Genomic DNA, 19,021 nt, shown 5'->3' on the forward strand with positions numbered 1-19,021 from the left:
TAGGTGCTACACTATTCACCCATTCACATCTCCTCAGTCACTCTGATATGAGACATTCATGCCACCAAAATCCATAGTTAGCTCTGAATTTGCTTGCATTTCTAGAAATCTGTCAGAACTCAGCTGTGTTTTCACTCTCAGAACCCAGAATTAAAAGTCTGCTGAGAACCCTGTTCTTGCAGGCTCAGTCCTTCTGAGTTTAGAGCTTTTGGACGTTTCTCAACAGATAGATTCTATTAGAAAAAAAAAATATGTCACGTGTAAGTGCTCTTCCCAGCAAAGAACTATTTTGTCTCAAATCTCAGCTTGTTTTGTATTGCTGGAAATCTTCATTTTGTCTCTTGGGAACAACAACAAAAACAAATATAAGTACATACCTACTTCAGAAGACTTTTTGATTACAAACTTGAAATAAATAAAGTCCAGACAAATATTCTAACATTTTGTTCCCCAAATGTTCACTGGGGTAGCTTTTGAATCTACTGCTAACCATTCCCACTGAATCAAAATCCCACTGATTTGTTGGGTTTGGACTGGCTCTATTTGTAGGGTTTGGATTGGGCAATGTAGGCAGAACCCCTGACCTGGTCTGCAGCCAGCCAGGCTCTGCTTACACTGTGGTACTTGGGCAGTTTCCAGGAGTGCACTGACCTTCCATAGGTGAGATTGGGGGTTTTTACCTCCCCATCTCAGAACTTACCCGCCCCCTGGTGTGTTTCCAAGTCCCTCCCCTGATCAGAGACCTGGACCCTGCTGTGGGCATGCATCCACATTTCAGTTTAGATGCAGCCTAAGCAGAACAACGCTCATGGCCACGTAGTTGAGACAGCCTCAAGAAGGTCTGTAAGCACCCTTACAACTAGCATTTTACCTCCAAGACACTCCCTAAGTGGCAGCCAAGTACTGCCATAAAGGAGCACAAGGTTTTGCAAGAAGAAGTTTCCCCCAAGACCCAGAAGGACTTGAAATTTTACTTCTGTGCTGTCCTCATCTACCTGATTGTAGGCATAAAAAAATGAATAGTATCCTTGTTCAAGTAGGGTAAGAAAACAAAAGCTCCTGTGTGCATCTGGTGCTCCAGAGATGTGCAGCTCATGCAGGGGGTAGGATGAGCAACCAACAGCTGCTCTCTGAGGTACATTCCCCTCGGGACTGAGCATATCACCAGCCAGGAATATGTCATGGAGTTAGCACTAGCTGCACCACACGTTCCACCCAGCTGAAGCAGTCTGGGTGGGCAGTGCCGCTAGGGAATCAAATAAAACCACCACAGCTGTGGGGGGAAAGAGAAGACAGTGAGCAGTGTGGGATGTCTCTGTGCAATGCAGCTGTGTGCTTCAGATCTCAGAGCTCAGCCCATGTAGGTGGTGGTTGAACCCCTTTTCACCCTGGCTTTTCTCACTGCGCTGCTGCTGTTTCGAGGCACAAGGGAGCTTCGTGCTTGGCAGCTCAGACCACTCAGCACAACCCTCTCCTTTGAAATGCCGCTCTCACCTGCTAAGAAAGAGACCATGCATCCACAGAGAGAGTTGGAGTCCATGCCAAAAAGTTTTGGATTTAGGGACCTGCCAAACAGAAGAAGTGTGGTGAACCTGAGTCCCACATGCCATCTTCTCCAGGTGTTGTCATTTAACAAACCTGTGCTCTGCTCAGCTGCTTGAAGGGAGACCAAATCCCTGCTTTCATGCGAATTTTCTGTAACCTGATATTTGTTATTCCCAACAATGACATTCAATTATTTCTCTGCTTTTAAAATATTGCACAATGGTCCTGCTGACTTTCAGCAACTTCATGCAATGTCCTTTTAAAACCCCACTCAGGTCACTAACTCACTCCACTTAGCATATTTGGAGTCCTGTGACTTCCCAGTCTGAAGGCCTGCCACTAAGTTTTAGCCACAATAATTTTAGCTGCGATATTGGGCTTGGCCTGCAGGCCAAAAATATAAACCTGACATAAATTGGCAGCCTGTCCAGCTGGATCTCCCATGGAACGAGTACGTAGTTTGGCAATCTTAATTTCCTTTTTAGATGTACTTATGTTAGTGTAGTAAGAGGTGTTATGGTTTAGTAGTATAAAGAAAAAAAAAAGAAAAGAAAATCCTGTCTAGATTTGCTGTAGCTTGTAGTTTTCAGTCACTAACTCACCAAATTGCAATAAGGTTCCCACATCCTGCAGATTCAGGAGATTCATTAGAAGCAGCCTGCAGTGGTCCCACACTTAGTATTGATTAACTTCCCACTCCTTTCTTGATGGACTCTGGTAGACAAGACTATTTAAGGTTGTCCATTTTGAAGAGATATAAAAGACTAAGAAGAGGCAGTGCATATCCTCCATGTCTCTCTGGTCCTTGTTTTAAATTGCCTCACCTGCATCCATTGATATACAGGCAAACAAGTGTCAAGATAAATCCTTCACCTAATTCTCCACTGAGACATTAGAAAAATAACAGCTTCCACTAGATCTGGTTTAATCTTTTCAGAAGATCTACTAACCTACCCCCAACCTAAATCTCATATTGCTGAGTCTAATTTAGTCCTCATCCAGACAGCAAAAATGTCTGTGTTTTGGTGAAAAGTGTCTAACATGAACTAAGAATTGAGAATTTTCAGGTTGATTTTAAGAACTAGACATTAAAAAAAATATAAATAAAATACTCAAACATCTACAAGTGCAAAGAGATTTACCATCTGCATCATGGTCTTTTAAAACCTGTCCCCAAGTCTCCCAGGGGTCTCTAGAAAGAAAATAGCTTATTCCATATTTGAATACATTCCATCATTGTCTGAATTTTGTTAGTGAATACAGTTTTCAGATAGCAAATGATATTTAAGCTCAGTTGCAAAGACAGACACACAAATCCATTTTTATATATGTCATACACTTCTGCAGGGATAAAGATCAAAATCCTTAATATCCGCCTTCTAGCCCTCTTTAAACAGAGATTTGCACACAGATTTATTTCAATTCCAGTTGATAATGACTTATAAGAGTCTTGATGTCTTTGGAAAAATCAGCCTTGGCAGTTCTCCATTGACCCCCATAGTCAAGAGCACCACATCAGCTTGAAAATGGCTTATTTGTGCGGCTGAAAAGAAAATCCAATCTATTTACATATTAGGTCAATTATTTAAACTAAATATTATCATAAGTAAGTCTTCCTTTTAAGTGTGCTTGGCGTGATTTCAGTTTGTTACTCTCACAAGATATCAGCTAAATATTTATCATATCGATATTTATATTTAACATAAAACGCTTTCAGCACTGAGGGTTAATAGATTTACCTTTTGCACTAGGGGGAATCAGCACGTGGGTTGTATTTTGGTCACAGTAAGTGTTAGTATATTTGTGAAATATCAAAAACTTTTGTGCAGTATCAGTTATTTAGAGGAGAAAAAAAATCAATACAGTGCAGAAAATGACAACGGTAAACATGGAAATTAACTTTTGTTCTGGGCTGTAATACTCATATTAAGATTGCCCCTTTTTAATAGCTTTCGAAAGAATTTCTTGCATAATGGCATTTTAGTCATCATGTTAATGTCAACAAACAAGGCAGATTAATGCTTATAATCCTGAGCTGTCTCACACACTGCTTATTAGAACTGTAGGCAGATCTTCATTAGGATGAATGACATCTGAATCTATAAGCTAGTCACAACAGAGGCACCTTCTTGCTGTGGTGTCACCCTGCAGATGACAATGTCGGCCATTATGAATGACACTCCACAATTCGTTACTTCCTGCCTCAAATTGCAGTTAATCTTTCATCCAAACTGTACACATGTGCAGCTTTAAGTGGGCTATCACAGCAAGTACCCAGTAATGCTGCAAGCACATGGAGAATGACAGAAGGTAAATTGCTTGTCAGGAGGTCTGTATTTCAATTCACAGCATATTCCAAACACGTTGTGGTGAAAGCTCTCCACAACAGCTGCTTTCATTGCTAACTATTTTTGATGTAAATGTCAATAAAGCTCCAGGCCCTTTCATATTTTTGGCCAAGACTGTCCATCTTTCCCTATGCAGGCTGGCAGGTTGAGCTCCATTTATCTACTCTTAGGAACATGTCCTATAATAATGATTGTCTCTGGAGACCGTTTAGAGTGATTGAAAGCAGTGATTGGGACAATAGGCTGCTGAATTTCATTGCTGGATTGGGTTGACAGGTGACTGCTTTTATATCCTCTAATCTGGAAGAGGCAGAAATAAAAACACAGTTATATCTAATCAACAGACAGGCATCTACAGATTGCAAACCTATACCTGCAGTTTACCCTTCTCACCAGAATGGCTCAACCACAAATTATTACAGAACCCTCGTATTTCTCAAGTGGTCAGAGGGTTTTCAAAAGACGTGAAGACGGAGTAGATGTGTCGCCTCACTAGAAATGAGAAGTAGGGAAAGAACTAGTTACAGGCCTTATAGCTCTACCAATAGAAACACCAGCTGCTGTTTTTAGGAGCTGTAGTTAAAATCTTCATTTTGCTTAATGAAAATCCCTGGGTGTTACAGAAAGAAGGAAGTTCATTTTTAATCAAAGAGACCATGAATGTTATATGTCGTCTATGAATTTTAACATACTGAATGTAACAATGTACTCTTTTTTTAATTTTTTTTTTTTCTGACTGGTATGTTTTGTCTTGCACCTTAGTAAAAGTTCTGTAAACTCATTAAGCTTACTGTGGACTTTCTACTTTTTTTTATAAAGTTGGTAATTAACGCACCACTGGGTTTTCCAAGGAGGATGGGAAGATGATCAGGTAGAATTCTGAAAACAGTGTGGCAAACAGTCTAAAATATTCACTCAGCACCAGCATCTGGCTCCTTGGCAGACCCCAAAGACAGTTGTGCTGGCACCTTTGAAATTCCCTGTGAGTCCGCGTAGTTGCCCATGGTAACACGGCAGCTGGGTTCTGGCTTCCTAGTCCTCCCTGCTACTGTGTCCCCTCATCCTCCATTCACCCCCGTTTCTGTAAATCACTCGCACTTCTGCCCATTTGTGATGCCCATGTTATGTGTGTTTCCCCCTCTTGATTTGCAGATTAGGGGGCATAGGGTAAGAGAGTTTATCCTAGCCCATCTCCTCGTGTCTAAATCCACATTTGTGTAGTATGTTCAGATTTTAAACTTACTTCTGTTTATTCGAATATTAATTTCCACAATACGGAGCAGCTTTCTGTGGCTCTAGGCAATGCTGACAAAAGTCATGAGACTAGTATGATTAAAAGCAGTTAACTACACAGCCCCTAGCTGTCAGAGTCATGTCTCTGACAAAAAGCTAATTCAAAAAACTCCTCACCCTATTGTCTGAGTTCTAGCTTTCATTAAAAAACAACCCACCCACCCCCAACCCAACAACAACAACAAAATCTGAATACATTTTTACTTCAGCAAGCCTGTATTAATAGCAGTTTTGTTCTGGAATTTTGGGGGGAAAATAGCTGCTTTGTGAGAAAAATTCATAGGAATTTTATTTCTTCAAGGAAGTAAAATTAGCTCTTTTGAATAACATTCACACTAGATATTTAATGCAAAAGTTACTCAGAAAAGAAAGCAATTCTTTCCAGTTCTGGCATAACAGCTTCATATATATCCTGTATATACTCTGTATACATATATATGGACTGTAAGTATGGCTGATAGACCACCAATTTAATCCTTTCTGGTATACGACCCTAGAGTTGGTATGGGACAGAAGCATGTGTCACAGAAATGGTCTTCTAAGTATTTTTGGTGTTGTTGTTGTTATTTGTTTGTTTGTTTTTAAGACAGTTTTTTTATTGAAAATGTCCAGGTTCCCAGCAAGGTAACAACAGAACCAGCTCCATGAGACAGACACAATTCCCACCAACTTGTCACTTGTCTCATGCAATGAGGTAGTTTCTAATAAAGAAAAAAATACTTGAATTCTTGATAAATTTGGGCAAAGAGACTATTACAAATCTCCTTTAAAGTATTGGTTAAACTAAAAGACTGTAATGAGCAGAAGGAAATTAAAAAATAAACAACAAGAACAAAATCAACACAGAAAGAAATAAGGAGGGTCCACAAAGAGAAGATACATGAAAAAAAAAAAACAAACAAAAAAAACAGCTTTGCATACAAACATTCAATTTGTACACTATTTCTACACTAATAGGGAGACTTTTAAGAGTTGGGTTGGGAGGGTCTAGCAAAAATATTACACTCCCCAGTGCTGATGACATAGATGTCACTCTGACTTTATGTACTTCCACATCCTTACATCAAAGAAAATTGTGCTTGAATCCAGAACTTAAATCAGCTTTTTTAGATATTTTTTTTTTCTTTAAAATGACACTGTATCTTACCTAAAAGAAAACTGGACGAAAAATTGATTGTCTTGTCAAGAAGTGCACGTATAGGCATCAAGTGGATAATATTTGGTAGTTAGAAAGTTTGTTGCATGCAAGAATATCCACTGACACATAAATTTAGAAAGTAACTGAATTTCACTACATCACTACAGAGCCAGCAATACTATAGTAAAAATGAAGAATCCTCTTCTCAATTTACATACTATCAAAAAGAGATATATTTTTCATTATTCAGTTTATTCACAGAAGTACTAAAATACATTAGCTTTCCATCAGTAGAGAAGGGAATGCCATGGGACAATATTCAGGAGGAGGAAAAATAAGGAAATAAATACTGGATTGTTTAAACAGATTCTTGTCAGATGTGTTTTGCTTTCACCTTCCTTCTGCTTACCCAGAGATAATATTTGACATACAGTCTCATGTGCATTGGTCTACTTATGTTTGCAAAGATTTTTTGTGAAAATGTAAGATAAAGCTTGATGTTGTGCTCTGTGAAGTGACACTGGAAAAAGCAGGTAATGGCGTATATTTGGATCTTTATGATGGTAGAATAAATGTTTTTTCCAGTCTAAAAACTTACTGACTGAATCAGACATAAATTATATACAGTTCCTCAAAATGGACATCCATATCCTGGATTTCATTCTGGCTTACACATGAGCAAATAGAACCATAGAATCACAGAATAGTCTTAGTTGGAAGGTACCTACAAGGATCATTGAGCCCATCTCCTGGCTTCACACAGGACCACCCAAAGATCAGACCACATCGCTAAGAGTGTTGTTCAAATACTTCTTGAATTCCAGTAGGCAAAGTACTTTGACTTCTGTGGGTTTGCCACAACATCAGATAAGGGGTGAATTCAGAATGTAGGAGTAAAGTGTTTTACAGGTACTATTTATTGCTTCAGAAAGAATCCTGCAGAAAATAAGAACACGAAATACTTTTTCTCACTAATAGTGTCATTCCAGGTTAGTTTTGTCCTGGCTCTGTCAGACTCTGGAAGTCCTTGCTGGAAGGTCTAGGTCTAAAAAGGTCTGAGATGTGCAGATATAAAGTGGAGATTAAAACCTGCTGTGCAAAGGCTCTAAACTGGAGAGACATGTTAGCTAGATGCTTTCCTCTTTGCTGAGGAATATCCTCATTTCATACATTTTCAGCTTCTGAGGGTGCCCAGGACTGCCTCACCAGCTGTTGCCCGCTGAAGCCCGTTTAGGCAGTGCTGAGCAAAAGCTCTGGTAGGTCCAGGTCCAGAAGCTGTGTTCAGAATGATTCAGACATGCCAACCCAATCAGGCATGACAAAATGGTCAAACAAACAAAAAAAATCCAGTAGCTTTGAATGAATTCTGTGCAATGGGCAACTTGAATTTCCCAAACTTACGGGAGTAAAGCTACATCACCTTGATGGTGCTATAACAACCAAGTTGCAGCAAAGTCTGGTAAGACAAGGTTTATTGCACTGGTTATTTTACGTGTGGAGTACAAGAGGAAGCCCCAGAGACAGAAATGGGATGCGGCTTGACCACCTTGCCTCCTAAGCACAAGTGTACCATTGATGGGTGTGCTCCCAGAACCTCCTCCATGCCCTACATATCTTTCAGGGTTGCTGTGCACGTCCACAGCAGACACACTGTGGATTTCTGAATGTCCAATGTCCCAGGTGGAGCTGTTGCCCCAGCCTGGCTGCCAAACATCTGGAATTTCTAGGCAGATTTTCAAGATCCTTAAACTCTATCTGGACAAAATTTCTGGCAGCAAAAGGGAATGTATCAAGGGAAAAGTTCAATATATGGTAGCCTTTCATACAGTTCCAGTTAAGAACAGCATGGCCTTCTGTGTGGAGGTTTAGTTCACATAGGCTGCAGCTAAACTGCATGCTAAGTGCATACAAAGTATAACTGGACAGAAGGGAAACATATTGCACAGTTGGAAACTTTGCAGTGGAAAGGGAAATAAACTCCATCGGAATCCATATCCTGAATACAATTCACAATATTGTTTTTTGGGTAAATTTTGCCTTTTCTGTCTTTAAATTAGTTTTTCTATAAGAGGAGGAAGAAACCCTTATATGCGTCCCCTTCTATGACCTGAAGTTGTTTCCATAATCTTCATCTCTTCCTTAATTGGATGCTATGTTATATAGGTTGATTTTCCTTTCTTCAGCATTTTCTTGGCTTAGACAAACCCTCTCTTGAACAAACTTTATGCAGAACCCATTCAGTAAAGATTTACATTAAAATCGCAATCACAGTACAAATATATCCAACAACTAGATCACATCCTTGAATTTTCATTGAGGTGTCAGCAGGGTAGAATATGTTAGGAAATGTGTACATGTACCCCTCTCCTCTGTTAAAAAGAACATGGTATCTGTTGAAGGTTTGAAATAGCAACACTAGTTAAATCTAGTCAACTGTCCTCAACAGAGGAGCTAAGATCTGATATTTTAGCTATATAGAATATATTCTTATATATAGCTATATAGAATATATTCTGATATTTTGTTAACAGAGATTCTTCCTTTAAAAGTTGTGGGTCTTATAATTCAGTTTTACTTTAATTTAACCCATGATGCTTTTGACACCTCACTGAGGCTAACTAGGCTCAGTGGAAAGAGAGAGACAGCTGAGGGGGTTGAATCTTAATGTATAAGCATAAAACAACATAAGCTGTAGGGCACCTAGATTGCTAATGTAGTCACTTCAGTTACATATTTCAAGTTAAATGGAATGAATGTCTCTCAGTTAGGTAAAAGCCGATGTAGATATAAACCCAATTCACCATTCTAGCATACTGGGGAGTCATGCATGAAGCTGATGTGAAATGTTATCAGCCATGCAGATTAGGTGGTTTAGAGATATTCCTTGCTCAGTGAAACTTTTGTGAAAGAGCAGCCAGTTGCACCATGCCAGATCTACAGCCAAAGTGCAGATTGAAACATTTTTCTGAGGAAGGCCAACACTCAAGCCTTATTTGAGCCTTGAAATGCGCTCAGACAATAACAACCTGATTATTAAAACATTGTTTTTAAATTACTTCTGTTTAATTTTGTTCTTCAGCAGAGTCCACAATGAAGACCTTCAGTAAGGTATTCCTTGTGTTAAAATGAGCTCTGTCTTCTTCAAATATTTGGTAATCTAAATTTAGTAAAGAATGCTCTAGAAGACTGATCTGAATGTCTGGTAATAGTCTGCATCACCAGCAATGCTGTATCTGTATTGTGATATGGGAAAAGCATGGAACTTTCAATGAGCATATTTAGCTTGCAATATTAGATGAATAATTAATCTAAACTTCTCTTAAAGAGAGGTGCAAGGCATAGCCTGAAAAATGTCACAAGCAGTAAAGCAAATCTTTGATATACGAGGATATGAAAAAGTCTGTTAGGCAAAGTGTATAATAAGGTTCTTTTATTTACAGTAAAGTGACTTTTTATTGTCTATAATTTTCCCCTTTAATTGCTCACAATGGAGGAGTTAATGTTCAAGAGAGGAGTTCCAATTAGCTCACATCAAAAAGTCAGGAGAGTTTGTCTCCAGAAAGGTGTATCAGTATCCTGTAGTTCTTGCGATTCAGCGTACTGTCAGATATGTGTCTCTGGAAATCTTGAATCAGCTTACCGAAAACACATCTACCTCCGTCTTACAACAAATCATTGAGGAAGAAAATTTATGCGATAGTGATTGACTGTTACACAATTAAATGTGATGGCATGAGGGATCAGAGTAACATGGAAAATTTGTCCATTGCTATATGTTATGTGAGGGATGATTCATCCCTGAAAATATCTCAGAGAAGAGGTGCAACTCAATCATCTTCATGCCAACTGCACCTCTGACATGATTATTGCTCCTTTGAAAGCAGCTGAGTTCTTTTCTAGTGGCATCATTAATTTGTGCTATTATAAGGCCAGTATGAAATTTATGAAGACGAGTTGGCATATAAATACATGTCCAGAAGGATTGTGAAAGGGAAATACATTGAAATATGCATGATTTCAGGCATCTATTTCATTGAGTAGGGCACATCTCAAAAAGAACATTTATGAAAATGTTCCAAATGGTGATTGTTGGGGCAATGGTGCTTGTTTTTGTTGTTGTTGTTGCTTTTTTTTTTTTCTTTTCAGTTTTTACATGTTTTATTGGTTGCTGTCACTGGCATGGTGACAAAGAAGAAAAAGAAGAAATATGAAAAGAGAAGCAGAAAACTTGCAACAGATCTTTTCTAACATTGATAAATATATTTACTATTTTAATATTCTGTAATATATTGCTACAAGGGGAATTTCAATTGGTTCATCCTTTCATACCTTTGGAGAAGGTGAATTTGAAGAGTCTTTGCTAGTACAGAACTGTGCAAGGACCCAAAATTTAGTCTGTTTTCATGACCAGGCAGAGATTTGACCTTGTAAGAGCTGTGAATGGACTACAGCTTTTGTCTCCAGCACAAGTCTGTTATATACTGGAAAATCCAAACAACTGGTTTCACTGGTTTGTTTGACAGAAACATCCTTAAGAAATATTCATACTGTGCTAGTTAGTCACTTCAGGTTATCCAGTCAGAGACTGCAAATAGAAGGAACACTGCCAGATAACATTTAAGGAAGGAACACTGAAAGAAGGAACCTTGCCAGATAACTTTTAAGTTGCTAATATTGACCCAGTCACTTATAAACTCTGAGATAAGGAAACGTCACCCTGCGTGAAGTGACCAGAAAAAAAAATTTCAAACCCGTGGAAATTCCAGGTAGAGTCCAAAGCTCACAATATCTGTCTCAGACTGATACTCCATATGAGGCTGAATCATAGCCTAACAAAAGAACACTACAGGATGAACACCATAATAATTGCCATTATGTGTTTATCAGTGCTTGCAAGGGCTTCAATATTCAAGAAATGTTCTCATAAGAATGAGTGACAGAAATAGGGAAGAGTAGGCATCAATGTTTCAGGCACAGCCCTTTTTTTAAGGACATAAGACAGGGTAAGAAGTATTTTCACAAACTTTTTGCACACTGCTGAAGTATTGCTTAACCTTTTGCACATTGAGTGCTGTGGGCATCAGCAACAATAAATTTCAGTTATTTTAGACTAGCAGAGCTTCTTGCATAGGTCAGAAAGTCCAGGCAGCAGATGCTGCACAGATAATTTGGAACGTGTTCCCTACAAAACACTGAAAAAGTTTAAGAGTCATGAAGGAAAAGTGGCAAGGAGATAGCTACCTCACTGCTTAGTGTATGGGCGTGGATGAGTCAAACAAGCACACGGCAGGAAGCTGGCTCCTAATTTTCACAGAGCACATGCCTGCGTTTATTAGCAATTCCTCCTCACTTTTGTGGAGGCACCAAGTCCGTGCCGTGTAGTCGGTCACCGGCAGGACAATATTCTTGGATGGAGAGCCTGGAAGGTGAGGGCTGAGCAGGGGAGCGCAGGAGCCCTTGCTCCAGGCCAGTGGTGTGGTGGCATCAGAAGTGAGCAGCAGGCACTGCAGACAATTGAGGGCAGGGGTGAGAACACACGCTTCTCTCATGTCTCCCTTTGATGCCTGGATCACATCCTCTCTTGGACCAGCAAACTCTAACACCTCTTCTGAAATCAGCTCCAACTGGTGATGAGCTACATCTGGCCTGTGAAATGAAAATAGCAAAACCTTTGATTGAGTCCAAGTTAAGTGGATCTTCATCATCTGCTCAGTCAACTTTTGCCAAGATGAATGATACTATGACAGTATTCTAATAATTTCTGAGGTGGATTCCCTCCTTTTTCATCCATCTGAAAAGAACAAACTGCAAACACTTGGAAAATTTACTGCTCTGTAAGGGAGGAATTTTGCTCTTCATTTCAAATACATCTGTGACATTTCACTGAGAGAAACAAAATGCTAAATGTATGCTTGATTCAAAGAAAAAAAATACAGATTTCAATGTTAAAAGAGAGATCAGATTTTTCTATTATGTCACAATGCCTCAGTTTTTTACATTGTTTATGTTTTAGTGTTTTTCCTATAAGTAGTTGTCACATTTGACAAAACTTGGATATTTTCTTTATCTGGATATCTACTTTATCTGCAGATAAACTAGCTTGGCTCACAGGCAATGTGAATTGTCCCTTTGCCACTTCTACCAAAGGGCAAATAAAAACATATCTTTATTAATACGTTCACAAGCAAGGTTATCAAAAAATCAGAAACTGGTGTTCAGAGGGCAGCTATAAAATGATCATTTGTGCTATTCTGCAAATTTGCTGGAAAGGTAAATTCCTGTTATTAGCTTTTAGCACATTGACCCTCAGAATGGTGAAGATAACTCTTAAATGACTCTAGCATCGTTTTCCATGTGTTTGTCATTCAGTACATGAGAAGACATTCAGCAGCCGTGCAAAGTAGACATCTGAGGCTTCCTTGCCATGGTGTCTGTCTATAGCACGGCAGCTACTCTGCTTCCCTCCTGGCCTTTCAGTTTCACTGTAGGTCCCAGCATTTTTCCAAATGAGATAACCACGTAATACAGGCAAACTCTGCTATCTCCTAGACACAAGAGGGTCAAACCCCCTAAAACCCAAACTTGTCTCTCCTTGTGGACTCAGACTTCAGTGGACTTACCTTCTACAGAGCACAAAGAGAGCATTTGCTTCATAACAGGCAATTCACCAAGTTAGAGCAAGATTGAAGCCATAGAGGCCAAGCAAAGTGATCTGGTTGGCTTTTCTCTATAATAACCACGGCAAGAACTGGTTTATCTTAGCTATTTACCTCCTCCTCCCCCAAAGAGCAACTACATTCAGTTTTCAGGGTTGCAGTATTCGCTTTTAAAGAAGCCTTGCTGCAGCCACATGTCAATGCATGTCCTGGATCATAGTGCCTTCTGATGCCATGAGCTTAGATGCTGCCTCCCCAGAGGGTGTACTGTTGTTTAGGGATGTTAGAGTAATGTTATGATCCAGACTTTTTGTTTTGAAGATGTGGATAAATGCTCTGAAGAAAGGAATGACAGCTTTGAGAAAGTCAGATTTTTGTTAAGTTATAATCTGGTATAAGGCAATCTCCAGCAATGACTTTCTGTTCTTTTGTGCCAATCTTTCTTTTCCTCATTCTCAGGTTATCAGAAAACTGACTTTTACACTGAAAGAAGCTCAAACAAAATACTCTTTTCTTTTCTCAAGTCCGGCTTTCGGGAAGTCAGAAACAGTGGCATAGATGGCTAAATAGATAGTTATATATGATATTTGTTTCTGGAAAGAGGAAAAAAAACTACAACAGAGTATTTAATCAATGGGATCATTTGGAGCCAGATTTTAGAGGGAAAGACTAGAGATTAGTCTCAGTTTAATCACTAGTAAGAGATAGCTCACATTACCAAATGATTTGATGTTTTTGCACAAATGACAAACTGCATTCAGAGAGGTCCAAGACTCTGCCAGCATGGCTGGAGGCTAAATCACCTTTCCTCTTTATAGTAGATTGAGTTGTCCTTCCAAATTAGGGTTAAGGTCATTGGCAGGGCAGTCTGAGAATGAGAGCATCTGTCTGAAATATACCTGGGCTGTGGATGTATTCAGAAATTCAATTTCTGACACTGCCAATCCCTTGACCTTCACAAGCACACATGCTTACCAAAACATAACAAAAGAAGAAAAAAAAATGGATATTTTTATCCCATTTCAGCTTCAGATTCCTCCAAATGGACCTAGAAGAGGTGTTAGGTAGCACACTTTGCAGAGCCACAAATAATTACATGCCTTGGAGAAAAAAATTAAATACATTTTATCTTAATTTTGGCACAGATACCCTGTTTTCTTTCTTCATATGTACACAATATGAAATTGCAAATTGACTTCCTCACATGTTCCACTGACGACAGCTAGATATTTTCTGAAGTCCTTGAGCAATCATGCCTTGGCATAGATATACTTAAATTGCCACACCAAAAAGACAAGCGCAGGAGCCCTAAATCCACGTCTGAGTATTCTCCCCACAGGTTGCTGCTCTGAGGGATTCTTTGCATATGCTGACGGAGTACCGGCTTCCAACCGCCTGGGGAGCGGGCATCCCTTGCAACCGACCGATGTTGTCCTGTCCCGGGGGGCTGCAGAGCTCCGGAGGGTGGACGGGGGCTACCTGCTTCACTCTGCACAGCAGCGACAAGAGCCATATGTGGAGCTGCAGGAAAACAGATGCTGTTTTTCCATTTGTGAAATCAAGTTGTTGGAAAGTAGTCAGCTTTGCCATGTACAAGAGCTCATCGAATCAACCTGCAGAAAGAGAGTGAGCTTTTATTTTTTTTTAAGATATATTTGACAATATTTCCTTATTACTGGTGTATGGAACAGTGTAAGAAATAATGGTATGGAAATAACTAGCAGATAAATGACTGATAATAAGCAATTTTTTGATGGCTGGAAATGGAGCCTGTGATTTTCATAAACAAAGGGGGTGTGCAACCTGGTTTTTGACTGCCAGATCTGCTTCCAGGCATACATCTCTGGATTTACAGTAGGTTTACTGCAACATCTGGATTTATTACATAACAGACATAACCACCCAGTTACATATCTTATCCACAGAACAATAACATTATTTCCCTAGAACAAAATGACAACAGTGTCCTGTTGTCACATCAGCATCAAACTTCTTTGTGTTAAGCCCACAATAATTTGATTTTACTTGCTTATTACCAACTAACAATAAATGTACTATAATGGCAAAATGACTATGTCTTAAAAAAAAATCAGTTAATAATCCAAAGTGGTTTCCTAAAACATTAAGACACAATGAAACAATTTTTATGCATTTTTTCCTTTAAATATATAATTTATTTTATCAGAAATTTTATGAGTTAAAGTATTGTCTGGCTCCAGTGGCTCCAGAATGATAGAAAGCAACTTTTCCATTACTCTGACTAACAGGGCAGTTTAAGATACTAGAAACGAATAATAATAATGATAATAATAAAAGATTTACTGGAAAATAACAGAGATTAGTGTTGTTTTACCTGGAGTATGCAGTATAATGGTCTGTGCCAAGATCTCTAAAATGTTTCATCAGCATGTTGGAATCCTTCACATTGCTTTGCAGCATTTCTATTTTCCACTATTTCAGAGTTACAGCTATTGGAATCTGTTCTAACTTTAGTACCAAATCCACCTATTTCTAGCTATAGACCTCGTCTATTAATTGTGTAAGAAATTTAGGATATTAGTTGCTCTGAATTACATCTTGGATGCCTAAAATGGGTGGGTTAGGAAGTGTGTAATCAAAAGTCATACTCCAGCCTGAATTTGTGTCAGAAGGCAAAAATTATGTTGAGGCCAACTCCTGAAGTTTTAGCTTCATGCAGACATTGTCTGCATCTTCTGTATTTCTTTAGTTAAATAAACTGTATCTCACTTTTGCAATGCAGTCATTGTTCAAGACGAGGATTGCAGCCACAGCAGTGCAGATATATGTGTTCAGATATGGACACTTGTACAAATAATAACAGTTTAGCTCACTGTATCTTGACTCCTAACCAACAATATTCCACAAAATATATAATTTAGATTAATTACATGGCAGTGGCTGGCACCTATAGTCTTCTAGCACAATCACAAATTCTATAGAAAGGATAAAGGTTGTCTTTGTGGGGAAGAGAGGCCTTTCTCTGGAGCTGATTCAAGATCAGCAATAAGCTCTCCAGAGATTTAAGGAGCACCAAAACCAGCTCCTTGTGTCCAGAGAGCAAGGCACTTCTTGCTGACTTTGCTTCCTCTGACCCGCAAGACGTGTACTTTGTGGAGGTCTTTTTGGCATTGTATGTGAATTTATCCATTTCTCTCTTGAATACACACATACATGCAAATATGCTTAGAAATAAACAAGATACTGTGTGAAGGCGCAGAGGTAGTAAACATATGTTACCATTCTTGCCTTAAAAAAAACCAACAATTTCAGGCATAGCCTATATGCCTTATTCTACAGAGAGACAATCCCCCTGCTCCGCCTTCCCATTGAAATTTCTGGTCTTGAAAAGTAGTCTGATGGAAGAAAGCTTCCGCAACTGTTTAAATTCAGAAAGGGATTTTTTTCATTCCTTACCAAATGGCAGCAACACCATTGCAATCAATGCAAATGAGTAGCCAAACTTCAAATATTTTACAAAATATATATATTTTTTAAATCTAAAATTCCTACTCCTCTGAAAGTGGAGATGGGTATAAAAAATCATAACAAAATGTGAACCCTTCAAAATCATAACCTCAGTTACATAGCTAGAGGATGATCTATATAAAGAACCGACAGAAAATTGGGAGAGTGTGGATTTGAAAAGCAATGGCAGTTTTGCATCATGTCTCCAGTCAGATGGTTTATTTCTCATCTTCCTTTTCTACAGATGTTTAAGCTACCTTTAAAATTATGTACTGAAGTTCCATGTTTGCATAAGTCCCTGTGTATTTGTTCGACTACAGTTCAAAAAAGCATCCAGACTCTTGTTATACACGCAAACTCAAGGAAAAGTTAAATCAATGGAGGTTCACCCACCAGTATTCTTCATATTTATAATTCATGCTCAGTGAAATACAAAATGCTCAGCCAAGATGGTTGCAAATCCAGTCATCGGTTTGGTTACACAGAGGTCAGGTGAAACGTGAACCAGTCTCTCGCAGAGTAAGATGCATTTTTCCCTTGACAGCCTGTTCAGCACTAGCTTAGAGGACATCCCATCTGTCACAGTGCAATGCAGTGGTGGATCCATTCATGTCAGTCCCTTTCTGTACCCTGAGCCATTGAATTATGTTGAGTCAGTACCGGGTTTCTTAATCCAACACCCAGTTCCACCTGACTGACTGAACGTGCAAACTCAGCTGCAATCTGATGTGAGCCATACCTAAGACTGCATGCAATGCACCATCCTGCTCTTGTCTGTATTGCTTTAAAAAAAGGGCTTCCTTTTCTTGGCAGCAATTTTGTTTTACATAGTAAGGTATCTGTGGAAATTTTCGAGAGGTGGAGTAAGGGGCTCATGAGTAAGTTTCACAAGCTTCGAAACAATTTTTATAGAAAAGTAGTCATTTTTCTCAGAATATGCCCCTATTTCAGAGTCCACATCCTTCCACCTTTTCAGCAGTTTTTGTAGCCAATTACAATTTGCTTTTAAATAAAATTGTTCATCCTATTTTTATTTTATTAAATATATATATATATTTATTATATTAAAAAAAATAAACTAACCCATGAATGATTAGCTACCCTTGAGTTAGACTGGGCTAAGCATGGTAGAAGTGCTAAACTCTCAGCCAGAGTGCAGCTCTGAGAGCTGTCAGTGCCAAGTTACTCCTGGTAATTAATTCTGATTTATAGAATAATTCTTGACCTTTACTGCAACACTTAGATTTTGTATTTTATTGTTGCATGTACATGAGTTGGTGTTGATTTCTTTCTTTCTTTCTTTCTTTTTTTTCTGTTTTAACTCTACATCATGTTGGTTTGGTATTTTTTTTTTATCTTATAAGGAATAAAGCAAAAACAGTTTGAATCATGTGTCCTGTTGTGGGGACCAAGTTAATTAAAATCCTGATGTATATATACAGCTGATACTCCTCACCCTAATGAAGAACATTAATTCTAGAACATGTGTGGCTGTAGTCACATTGCTACAAATTACTGGACTCTTTCCTTTATCTGTTTCCAAGAAAGTCTCCCCCGGTTAGTTAGGAAAAAAGAAAAAATATGACGCCTTAGTTCTAAGCAGCATAAATTACATGCATCAATCAGAGGAAACTTAAATTAAAATACACATTTGGCAAACAAATATGAATATGTTGATCTCATCTGTGAATCAAAATGATTTAATGCCAGTACTGACCCCCCACTGATCAACATGAAGGTCACTGCAAACTGCTTGATTCTCATTGAGAAATGTTGTCGTGTCTGTTAAAGATGCAGTTTTATACATTCCCTAATGCTCAATCTAATCGGTAATTCCAATGTAGCAGAATTGATTTATTTTAAAAAGAAAACATTGAATTCATTTTTTTTATTTATGTAATCCAAAACAGATAGCTAAATTAAAATCTTAAAAAAATACATGTGGTTTATGGATCTCGGTTGAAGGTTTTCCAATGTGTTTACGATGTTTTCCAATCTAAAGGAATACTATTTGTTAAATAGAATGCTACACCTTTCAGATACCAAGTGATCATAAATCAGTCTTCCCTTATCATTCTGTTCATGCTTTCTGGCTATAGGAATAACCAGTTGTTTAACTCAATTGTGAGACAAAATGTGGCTGTAAATGGATAATCCAAGGCCAGTTGTGTTGTCATTGCTTTCAAAGGTCTCATGCGAACAGATTGGTAAAACAATGGTCTTACTGAAGCTTGAACCAGTCTTTGCCTTTTATAATGTCTTTGCCTGTAGTGTAAACACCTTTGAAGTAGTGCTGGAGAAAGTCAGCATGGCCCCAAGGTAAACAGCACTCGTAAAAGAGAAAGACCACACCATGGTGTGATGGTACACAGGCTAAGTGGCTCCTGCCCCAGCAGGGACAGAAGCAATGGCAAACACCAGATTAAACCCCACAAGGGTGAAGTCTCCAGTGAAACACAGAAGAAGAGGTCAGTCCAGGAAACACTGCTTCCTGCATCAGACTCAGTGGATATGATCCAGGAATTATATACAAACGTGTGTATGTGTGTCTGTTT

The sequence above is a fragment of the Anser cygnoides genome, chromosome 2, assembly GCF_040182565.1.
Source record: "Anser cygnoides isolate HZ-2024a breed goose chromosome 2, Taihu_goose_T2T_genome, whole genome shotgun sequence".
In the NCBI taxonomy this organism is placed as follows: domain Eukaryota; kingdom Metazoa; phylum Chordata; class Aves; order Anseriformes; family Anatidae; genus Anser; species Anser cygnoides.